The sequence below is a fragment of the Geotrypetes seraphini genome, chromosome 10, assembly GCF_902459505.1.
Source record: "Geotrypetes seraphini chromosome 10, aGeoSer1.1, whole genome shotgun sequence".
Taxonomy (NCBI): domain Eukaryota; kingdom Metazoa; phylum Chordata; class Amphibia; order Gymnophiona; family Dermophiidae; genus Geotrypetes; species Geotrypetes seraphini.
In genome coordinates, this window is record NC_047093.1 from 131840923 (window position 1) to 131853340 (window position 12418).

Below are 12418 nucleotides of genomic sequence, written 5' to 3' on the forward strand. Positions count from 1 at the left end.
CCAATTTTTGGGTCATTTCTTTGGCCCAAAAATCTAAGTTTATGTTTAAGTATATGCAGTATTCATCCTTCCTTTCTCTGCCATCTCTATCCTTTCTAAACAGATTACTGACTGTTAGTAGCAACAACACAGACAGACAGAATGACCCCAGGACTCTTCTCCACTTTCCTACCTTCAGATATCAACCTACTTGCTTCTCTCTTTTCCATCTCTTCAGCTTTTGCTGAAGTTCCTTTGGCCGAAACCAACTACCTTCTTCCATCTACTAAATCAGCCAACATGAGAGATTTCCAGACTTTGACTAAGGAACAGGAAATCTGCACCAGAGATCTGATCTTACTGACAGAAGTCATATAACAAAGTCTACCGCAGAAACATGATAAGGAAACTGGCTGACTGTGTCCGTGTCTTGCTTTCCAGACATCCGTCACATTCAAGGATGTTGCTGCTTATTTCTTGGAAATGGAGTGGGACATTCTGGGAGAATGGCAGAAAGAGTTGTACAAGAAGGTCATCAAGGAGATTCAAGACATCCTCATCTCACGAGGTAAATACACCTTCTCTATCTTCTATCATAGGTACGTTATGGAATACGTGCTGTTAATTTCTGAACCCTGGAGAAATCTCAGGTATTGGGTACCATCATCATCTGAAATTTAGAACCTGGCTTCTGATGCCATCCCATATCCAATAGGAGCCAATGTAAGAAGCCTCTAGTTTAAGGTCTTTCACTTTCAGGTGGAGTCTGTCTTCCTTTTCTATACTACAAAAATTTGGTACAGAAGTCAAGGGGGGAAGGATTTACTTGTCAGATTTCTTGCTTAGAACTGCAACATCAGTGCAAGGCCATGACATGTCAGCTGCAGACAAGTCACCTGTACTGTGCAAAGTGTAACCCCCGTCAGATGATAGTGACTGCAGTGTCTCTACCTAGGAGGGCCATGAAGAAAAATATCTGTACTAGCAAATGCCTAAGATTTTTTTCTTAATCAACTGGCAGTCTGTAACTGTCTTTTTTCTCTAAGCTTTAAGCTATGTCAGGTACATACCCAAATCTCAATATATACACATACTAGAAGCTAAATTAATTTTGGTCAGTGCAAAATTGGCCTAAAATTCTTTTTCTTTTTGGTTTTGGTAGAAACTGACCGTGTGTTATTTGGTGGAAGCTAAAAATTTGTGCTTCATCCTGTTTGTCTCCCTTTCCTCTGAACACGAGTTGCCTTTCCTCCCTTCCCACTTGTAGGTGCCCCAATTGGGCCTATTTTACAATCCTGGCAGTTTATGGGGTGTAGTGAGGGCAAGAGCAATCCTCAGTTGCTCTTCCACCTGCTGGCTCTGCTCTCAAAATTGCCACAGAGACACATGGAAATAGATGGGATTCTACAAATATAATGTAAAAATCATTTTCCTATTTCTTATTAACAGGTTATTTAATCGTTAATCCTGATGTTATATTCAGGATTAAAAAAGAAGATGAGAAATATTTTCCACAACACTGTGAATTGGAGGAAAAAGGAAACCCGAATGAGTCCACCAAGAGTAAGCAGCTACGTTGGATTTAAAGGGTTTTGCATTTTCAAAGCACGATTGACATTAAACATTTAGGGGCTCTTTACGTAAGCTTAGAAGGAGCTAATGGAAGTGGTGGATGCTAAATCCTTAGAAGCTCATATTATACGTATGGGCTTCTTAGTATTTAGCATGCGCTAATACCACTAGCATGCACTAAGCTTTAGTAAAAGCTTGGAGACTTATAATAATAAATTAGGAAATAGAGTTTCAGATTCTTGGTGAATCAGAGATGTGTTTTCTTTTAACAGTGTTTCCAATTGTAACATCTGTTTTCTCGCTGAGCGTTAAACAAGAGGAGGATCTCCCCTTCATAGATCCTCATGAATCAGAGGCATCTGAACAGACTCACCTTTCTGTATCGAGTAAGTATCAAATTCCTCCTGCACAGCTTTACTAAGGTCAGCTGAGACCATTGAGGTACTTGGTGGTACCATCATCCTCTATTCTCCTTCCATGGCATCTTATTTAAAACTTACTATACCACTGTCTGTTCCCCTATTTTGATGAAGTAAAGTTCCCACAAAGGCAGAAGAGGTGCCTGATGGAGGTGGTGTCCTGTGGGTGGGATCAGGTCTATAAGACCCTTAACCTAGAGTGTAAAGGGGTTGAGAAAGGGTTGATGGTGGAGGGGGAACCTTACTGATAAATGTGGTGCATTTTGACTTAGGCATGGAGAGTTTTATTGAAGGTGGATCAGTGCAGATCACAGTACACAATGCAGTTTACAATAATGCTTTAGATTATTTGATTTATTTGGATTTATTATCCACCTTTTTGAAGAGATTCATCCAAGGCTGTGTACAGGAGGTACAGTTTAACATAACACAATTTGGTTAACAGCATAACAATAGTAAAATGACCGAATATAAGCACAAATACAATCAATGAGGTAAACTTGGAAACGGAGAATGAAATCTAGTAATAAGAGTAACATGAAATAGGATCTGAAATACACACATTTGACAGTGATGTAGAACAATCACATAACAAATATATGATAAATGTCTGTACGAAACAAACTGTCCTCAAAAAATATATCATCATATTTTGCAGTGACAAATGTAGCCCTTATCGTCAGGATTTTGTCATTAAAAAATTTCACTAGCTCACCTGCATTTGGTCTGATAGTTTTGTCGATTTTTTTCACTCACATCAGTGAGTGATCTCCACAGTTTAAATAGAGCTTTACTTTGATCTTTTGAACCACCTGTTTTATTCCCGTAATAATTTTTCTGGGCTTTCATAAGTTCCTGGTTGTATTCAGTAATTTTATTTCTCCATTCAAGCTTGTCCACTTCTAAGTTACTTTTTTCCCCATTTACGCTCAAGCTTTCTACAGCCTCGTTTGAGATCACGGTGGTCCTGTTGAGGCAGCTCTCAGGTGGACCGGATCTGCCCCGAAGAACTTAATTGGGGATTCTGGCATCCTTGGCGATGTCAGGAGGTGATGAAAGGAATGGTTACCTCTCAGTTCAGTTGACACTGAAAGATTGACTGCATTTTTTGTCTATGCTTGATCTTCTGCTGCTCCAGGGTCCGCAGCGTCTTGAATATCCTGGACGTTTCAACTGGCTTCAGATAAGAGCCTGTTCAAGAGGTGATGTTGTGCCATTTTCACTATGGAAAACACCTCAAAACAAATGAATCCAAACTGTTTTAGATTATTTTATCAGTGTTAGTGCCGGTTGTGCTTAGTTTGTGGCTTGTATAGTATTCCACCTTGTTATATGTGGCTTGTTATATTTTTTCATTTTACTTTGTTGGTTTGTTTTGAAGTCAGAGTAGACTGGAGGGAGCTCCCCATTCCCCTCCTTATTCTTTCCTGTCCTTTCTCTACTGCTTTGGTATGAACTGAGCAAGCAAGCACAGAGCAGGTCAGAGGAGGTGGAGCTGAAAAATATAGATGATGCCTTCTACATCAACTCGCAAATAGGGATACACAAGCCACTGGTCCAGACTCATATGCCCTTCTACTAGAAAAATGATTATCAAGGTAATTACCTAATCTTCTCTTTTGTAGTTGTTGAGGAAAGAAGTAGTCCAACTTAGGTATTATAGTGATATTGGTATTGTTAGAATATATTTTTGATGATGATCGGTACAGCAGCACCCCTCTTTTTTGGCTCTTCTGGTAGCAGTGCCTATGAAAATAGCATAATTCTAAGCAGTCATAAGCTCCATGGTAACTGTTTTTAAAACATATTCTACTATCTTCTTCCTACAACAGATTTCCACAATGTCAAGCCTGACATTTTAATTCGTTTTGAGCAAGAGGGATTTGTGACTGAGCCTCTAGGATCTGAGGAAAGAGGAAATCTGACCATCACAGGCTCATGTGAGGAACTGGCTCAACCAGGTGATGCAGCTTGAATTAAAGCTAGTACTGAGGTAACACAAACTTTCCTACAAGGAAGAAGAAAGACAGCTTTTCTGGACCAGGCACAGAGAGAAGGAGGTGCTTTAAACAGAGTCCCTGTTTCTGAGCTTAGTGGTGTGGATAATGTGTTTGTTCTGTTTCCCATATTCCTATTTTTCTCCTTACATTATCTGATCTGCCTTTTGTTTGCATTTCTCTCCTTATCTTTCCCTTATTCTCCCTCACCATTTCCCCATATCTGTCTGGCTCTTTCCTGAATTTTCTTTCTACACCTACTGTCTCTCATCCTTTATCAGTTTATGTAATCGTTCTTGTATCTCTCTCTCTGCTGGTCCAGGATGTTAGACCTTCCTTCCACCTCCTCAGCAGCTTGTGGGTTTATTTATGTATTTATTAAATCCATTTTCTATCCCGTTCTCCCCAACGAGCTCAGACCGGGTTACAGGTTAACATACATAACATACAGTTAACTGGTTACAATTTGCCTTAGTTACAGTGCAAGATTTTTTATACAAGTTTTTATCCTAATGTGACATACTAAGGATCTAGTACCAATATATATTTCTTTGTAGGCAGGGAAGTTAGGTGAAGAGGTATGTTTTTATTGTTCAGGAATTCTACATGTATACTTACACCGAGGAGGGAGTGGAAAACATGAAAAAGGATCTGCAAAAGATAGAGGAATGGTCTAATATCTGGCAACTAAAATCCAGTGCAAAGAAGTGCAGAGTAATGCATTTGGGGATTAGAAATCAGAAGGAGCCATATGTGCTGGAAGGTGAGAGGTTGATATGCAGTGATGGGGAGAGGGACCTTGGGGTCATAGTGTCTGAAAATCTAAAGGCGAAGAAACAGTGTGACAAGGCAGTGGCTGCTGCCAGAAGGATGCTGGGCTGTATAGAGAGAGGCGTAGTGAGCAGAAGGAAGAAGGTGTTGATGCCCCTGTACAGGCCGATGGTGAGGCCCCACTTGGAGTATTGTGTTCAGTTTTGGAGACCGTATCTGGTGAAGGACGTAAAAAGACTTGGGCCTAGATTCACTAAAAGGACCTACCGATCTGATCCGGGTCCGGGGGGCTGATTCACGATGCATCCTAATGCAAATGAGGATTCTCGGAATCACGCCCCCAACCAACTGCAGGGATCGCTGAATAGCGATCCCCACGCATGCACAGACCATCTGTAGATGGTCTGCGCGTGCTTACTGAGCAGTGACCTTTTATTTTTTCCTTTTCTTTTTCTTTGTAAGCCCATGGTGTTAACCCGCTTTAAACCCATGGGTTAAAACCACAGGCTCGCAGTGCGGGGAAATGCAGGAGAGTCGTGGCGGTGAGAGGAAGAGATTCAGGAGGAGCAGGGTGGCAGGAGAGATTCGGAGCAGAGAGCAGGGCGGCGAGAGGACAGTCGAGGCAGGAGAGAATCCAGGCAGAGATCAGGAGATGCAGTCGGAAAGCAGTGAGCGACGGTCCTCAGCCGTCGCTTCTTTTATTGATTGGCCAGCCCAGTCGATGTTCCAGATTTATTTAGTGAATTGCTGCCTGACTACATTTGAATGCCGTTCCCCCTCATTTGCATGCGTGGATCAGAGGATGATCGGGACACAGGTTAGTGAATCGGGTCGGAGGAAAATCAGGTCGCAAAGAGGTTTCTAAGTGGTCAGGACTTAATTGGTGGGCTTAGTGAATCTAGCCTTTGAAACAGTCCAAAGGAAGGCAACAAAAATGGTAGGAGGTTTATGCCAGAAGACATATGAGGAGAGACTGGAAGCCCTGGATATGTATACTAGAGGAAAGGAGGGATAGAGGAGATATGATTCAGATGTTCAAATACTTGAAAGGTATTAACGTAGAGCAAAATCTTTCCCAGAGAAAGGAAAATGGTAAAACCACAGGGCATAATTTGAGGTTGAGGGGTGGTAGATTCAAGAATAATATTAGGAAATTCTTCTTTATGGAGAGGGTGGTTAATGCCTGGAATGCGCTCCCGAGGGAGCTAGTGGAGTAGAAAATGGTGATAGAGTTTAAACAAGCATGAGATGAACACAGAGGATCTTGAATCAGAAAATAATGGGTATACATTGAAGGAACTAAGGCCAATACTGAGCAGGCTTGCATGGTCTCTGTTCTGTATATGGACATTCAGTTGAGGATGGGCTGGGGAGGGCTTCGATGGCTGGGAGTGAGCTGGAGTGAGTTTGATGGAGACTCCAGTAGATGGAACCTAAGCACACTACCGGGCAGAGCTCTGGGTTTCTGGCCCAGAAATATCTAAGACAAAGGACCATTTAAATTAAATTAATTTATGGAGCATGTATGGCTGGGCAGACTGGATAGACCGTTCAGGTCTTTATCTGCTTTCATTTACTATGTTACTATTTTATAAAATATACAGGTATATCACAACTCCACCTCTGCTCCATTTAAATTATATCCTCTGAACTCCTCCTACACAAGTAATTATCTGTATATATTCAGGTGCAGAAAGCTATCATGAAGGTACCACAGGTTCTATGCACCAAGTAAGGGAAGGATAGGAGTGCAAAGGTTAACCCCTATAGCTATAGATTGCATTATGTTTATTCAAATTTTTATATACTGCATATACAGTACAGCCAGAAAGGATCTAAGTGGTTTACTTAACTCAATCAAATTTATGAAAAGAACTCCATTTAATAGGAAAGCAAAAGAAAAGGAAAGAAAATTACATCCAAATTAACAAATGAAACTACTCAGGATCCTTAACTCCTTCCACCAAGGATAATTAGATTTTCTGAGGTCATAAAAGTCCCATCATCCAGTTTTAGCAAAGATTTCCCTTTCTTAGGTCTTAAGCTTTCTTATAAATCTGTTATTTTCCATACAGGCAGCCAAAGTTACCCTGCTGACCTCACAGAAGAGATAGTGAAAACGGAAGAGGATCCTGCCAGTGACCAACTGGAGGGAGGAGAGGAGGATGCTGATATGAAGAGTGGTAAGCCAAGAATTGCTATGTAATACCATCCTTGCTATGTGCTGTGGAGCATTTCTAAATTTTCACATAGAGATTTTGGTTAGTGAGTGTAATCAGAGTAAAGGGAATCATTGCAGATATTGGAGGGGAGGATGAGATGTTCAGAACCAGCAAATGAGATCAGGATGGTCTGTTTATATCTTTTCATGTGCCATTACTCACCTGTCTATAAACAAATAACTTTAAAGTCTTCTGTAGGGATATTTACCTATATTTTTGTTATTAATAGCTGTATAATTTACGTATATACTTTCATTTTTAACCAACAGATGATGGATTTGGAAATAAGAGAATGAGAGTATGTTATGGTCAGCAGAGGGAGGAATGGACACACAAGGACCCTTCAAGAGACAGCCCAGAAGGTATTAGTAGTATAAAACCACCTAGCATGAAAGAAAAGACCCCAAAAGGAGAGAGTTCAAATGTATGTACTGAGCAAAAGAGAAATTCCATCAACTGCCCAAATCTCAGACAAAGTGAGAGAATCAGCAGGCAGAAACTTTGTCAGAGCACTACAAGTAAGGAAATGTTCACTGGGAAGTCAAACTTCAGTCAGGTACTTGAACTGAGAAAACATGACTTAATCAGTATTAGCAAGATACAAATGCATCAAATGAACTCCAAGGGAGCAAAGCTATTTAAATGTTCTGAGTATTATAAAAGCTTCGATCAAGAAAGTAATATTATACCTCATGAAAAAATCAGCACAGGAGAAAAACCATATAAATGTTCTGAATGTGGAAAATTATCCGAAAATATAAGTAACTTCAACACTCATAAAAGAATTCACACGGGAGAAAAACCATATATATGTTCTGAATGTGGAAAATTATTCGAAAATATAAGTAACTTCAACACTCATAAAAGAATCCACACTGGAAAAAAACAATTTACATGTTCTGAATGTGATAAAAGCTTCAATCGAAAAGGTAATCTCAAAAATCATGAAAGAATCCACACAGGAGAGAAACCATATAAATGTTCTGAATGTGGAAAATCGTTCATTAGTACAAATAGTCTCGTAATTCATAAAAGAATCCATTCTGGAGAAAAAACGTATAAATGTTCTGAATGTGGAAAATCTTTTAATAATACAAGTAGATTCAACACTCATAAACGAATCCACACTGGAGAAAAACCATATACATGTTCTGAATGTGGAAAATCTTTCAATATTGGAAGCAGCCTCATAACTCACAAAAGAATCCACACAGGAGAAAAACCATATAAATGTTCTGAATGTGGAAAATCCTTCAACAGTTCAAGTAGCTTCATAACTCATAAAAGAATCCACACAGGAGAAAAACCATATACATGTTCTGAATGTGGAAAATCCTTCAACAGTTCAAGTAGCTTCATAACTCATAAAAGAATCCACACGGGAGAAAAACCATATACATGTTCTGAATGTGGAAAATCTTTCAATAATGGAAGCAGCCTCATAAATCATAAAAGAATCCACACGGGAGAAAAACCATATAAATGTTCTGAATGTGGAAAATCTTTTAATAATACAAGTAGATTCAACACTCATAAACGAATCCACACTGGAGAAAAACCATATACATGTTCTGAATGTGGAAAATCTTTCAATATTAGAAGCAGCCTCATAACTCACAAAAGAATCCACACAGGAGAAAAACCATATAAATGTTCTGAATGTGGAAAATCCTTCAACAGATCAAGTAGCTTCATAACTCATAAAAGAATCCACACGGGAGAAAAACCATATAAATGTTCTGAATGTGGAAAATCCTTCAAATATTTAAGTAACTTCAACACTCATAAAAGATTCCACACTGGAGAAAAACCATATACATGTTCTGAATGTGGAAAATCCTTCAAAAGTGCAAGTAACTTCATAACTCATAAAAGAATCCACACGGGAGAAAAACCATATACATGTTCTGAATGTGGAAAATCCTTCAACAGTGCAAGTAGCTTCATAACTCATAAAAGAATCCACACGGGAGAAAAACCATATACATGTTCTGAATGTGGAAAATCTTTCAATAATGGAAGCAGCCTCATAACTCATAAAAGAATACACACGGGAGAAAAACCATATAAATGTTCTGAATGTGGAAAATCTTTCAATAATGGAAGCAGCCTCAGAACTCATAAAAGAATCCACACGGGAGAAAAACCATATAAATGTTCTGAATGTGGAAAATCTTTCAATAATGGAAGCAGCCTCATAACTCATAAAAGAATCCACACGGGAGAAAAACCATATACATGTTCTGAATGTGGAAAATCTTTCAATAATGGAAGCAGCCTCATAACTCATAAAAGAATCCACACGGGAGAAAAACCATATACATGTTCTGAATGTGGAAAATCTTTCAATAATGGAAGCAGCCTCATAACTCATAAAAGAATCCACACAGGAGAAAAACCATATGATTGTTCTTAATGTGGTAAAAGTTTCAATTGAAAAGATCATCTTGAAGACCATGAAAGAATCCACTCCTGAGAAAAACCATATAAATGTTTTGAATGTGGTAAAAATTTCCAATACTAAATATAAACTCGGAACTCATGAAAGAATCCCCATGGGAGAAAAACCATATTAAGGTTCATAATGTAATAAATCCTTCAGTAATATAGTTAGACTCATAGTGGCTGATTCTATAAATGGACATCCCGATTGTAGGTGGTGGTAGGCGTTCTACCACTGTCCAGCAGCCAATCAGGACATACATTTTTTTAAACAAAACCCCCGAGGCAGGAAGCCTAAATTGTAGGCATTTGTCGCAATTGAGGAAGACACGTCAGGACACTTATTTTTGTCCAAGGCTGAGCATGGGTGTGGTGCGGTGAATCAGCCTTCTCAGAGGCAGCTGACTGAAGAGTCCTCCTTCTTTCCTCGGCCTTCTGCCTTCAGCTATTGGGCCCCTCCTGCCTCTGTGAATGTCTTTGGTTATCTTGCCTTTGGCTGCTCCTGGACCGGGGCAGTGGTGCCTTCCCTTGCTGTCCTGATTACAGAAGTTGTCCTTCTGTGGAAACCAAGCTTCCTTAATGACAGATTTCAAATCCGTTATTTTTGTTTTCTTTTTCTTACATGTTTTTGCTATTCTATTACTTACTGTATTTTTGGGACCACAAGACGCACCGGACCATAAGAAGCACCCACCTGTAGAGGAGGAAAAACCAAGAAAAAAAAAATTGGGTTCAAAATTTTTTTCTTCCTCTACACATAGGTGCACCTGGTGGTCTGTTGCGTCTGGTGCTGGGAAGCCCACAGCCTGAAGCCTCCCAGTACCTTTTTAAAGTAGCAGTGGTCCAGCGCGGTCTCCTGTTGGATGGCTGCCTTTCTCTGCAGAGTGATGCAGAAGCGCGACTTTTGCACTTCCTGCCTGGTCTCACACCACTCTGTGATTAGCTGGGACCAGGCAGGAAGCGCAAAGGTTGCACTCCTGCGTCTCTCTGCAAAGAGGCAGCAGTCCAGCAGGAGACCGCACTGGACCACCACCACTTAAAAAAGGTAAGGGGGGTGCACACAGTGTATTCGGTCCATAAGATGCACCCCCTTTTCGGGGGTGGAAAAAGTGCGTCTTATAGTTCAAAAAATACAGTATTTATTAATTAATTTGTCTGGTTTATGTGAAGATTTTATTAATATTTTATTTATTCATTTTTCCCTATGCTCTGATTCTCCTTCTGCTCTTATTCTCTTCTCTTTCCTTTAATTTGAACTCAATATTGTCTGCTCTTTTTTGTACAAAGTTCTCATCATTACTTCCAGGCATCTTAGCACAGATTGTGATCCTTATCTGGGACAAATAGGGAGATTGTGTGTGCCGTACTTCCTCATGGTTTAACCAATTTTAATGTTAATCATTTTTCCTTGTTTATTCTTTTGTGCACTGCCATGAACCGAAAGGCATATGTGCGGTATATAAATAAAGAATTATGTTATGCTATGTTTCACCTGGAAATGGCCTTGGGTGAACTTCAGCAGGTCTAGGTGTCTCCCTAGGGACATAACAGATGCCTGAAATGAAGGCCAACAAAATGCTGGCCTACATTTCAAATAGACACGACCGCTGTGCTGAACGCAGCAAGGGAATCCTTCTACCACAATCAGATCAGTGGCTGCGGCAAGGAACCTCCCAGTAGGAGGAGTTCTTTAGCAGGACGGATGCCCATTGCTTCCTGGTGGGACCCCTGAACTCCTTCCAAAGTAGCCAAGCAATAGGGATGCTAACTCCCTCCTGCCCCCCAAACTCTTCCCAAAATACACTGGAAGGAAGGATGCCCACTCCCACAACTGGCAACACCACCCCTCTAGATCCTCCCCAAATCCCCACAAAGAAGGGAACTCAGATCGCAGACTTAATAGAGGAACAAACACTGGACTTCCTAGTGGTACTAGAATTATGGCTCACAGACAACAGTGGGGGTTTCATAAGTGAAGTATGCCTACCAGACCATATCATGCTCCAAAATAAGAACATAAGAAACGCCTTCACCGGATCAGATCGAGGTCCATCTAGTCCGGTACTCTGCACACGCGGCAGCCCATTTAGGTACTCCTTTTTGGAGACCCGACTTTCCCGTATCCCTCAATATGATATGCAAGAAGGTGTGCATCCAACTTGCGCTTGAATCCCAGTACAGTAGTCTCTGCCACAATCTCCTCCGGGAGTGCATTCCAAGCACCCACCACTCGCTGTGTGAAACAGAACTTCCTGGCATTTGTCCTGAACCTGCTGCCACTCAGTTTCAGGCTATGACCTCTTGTCCGTGTCACATCTGAAAATGTTAGCAATGCTGCTTCTTGGTCTATTTTATCAAATCCTTTTAATATTTTAAAAGTCTCTATCAAATCCCCTCTCAGTCTTCTCTTCTCGAGGGTAAACAGTCCCAGTTTCCTGAGTCGTTCTTTGTAGCTCAAATGCTCCATTCTTTTGACAAGTTTCGTGGCTCGCCTCAGCACTTTCTCTAACAGAGTTATATCCCTCTTGAGGTATGGAGACCAGTGTTGGACACAATATTCTAAGTGCGGTCTGACCATTGTTCTATAAAGTGGCATTATGACATCTTCCGATCTACTCGTGATCCCCTTCTTAATTATGCCTAACATCCTGTTTGCTTTTTTCACCGCCGCCGCACATTGTACCGATGGCTTTAGGGTACTGTCAATCAGTACCCCCAAATCCCTTCCCTGTTCGCATTTTGCTAATGTCACCCCCAACATCTTATATTCGTGATCTTTGTTTTTCTTTCCTAGATGCATCACCTTGCATTTGATTATGTTAAAGTTCATCTGCCACTTTGTTGTCCACGTTTCCAGCTGGTTCAGATCTTTCTGGAGGTCCTCGAAGTCCCTTTGAGAGCCAACCGCCCGACATAGTTTTGTATCATCTGCAAACTTTATTATATTGCATGTTGTTTCCTCTTCTAGGTCGTTTATAAAAATATTGAACAAGATAGGCCCAAGAACCGAGCCCCG

The 12418-nt window shown here is 40.6% G+C and overlaps 1 pseudogene; it reads left to right on the top strand.

Moving 5' to 3' along the window:
- Positions 1 to 10296, top strand: part of LOC117367667 — an 81927-nt pseudogene extending 71631 nt beyond the window's left edge.
- Positions 10297 to 12418: the final 2122 nt, after the last annotated feature.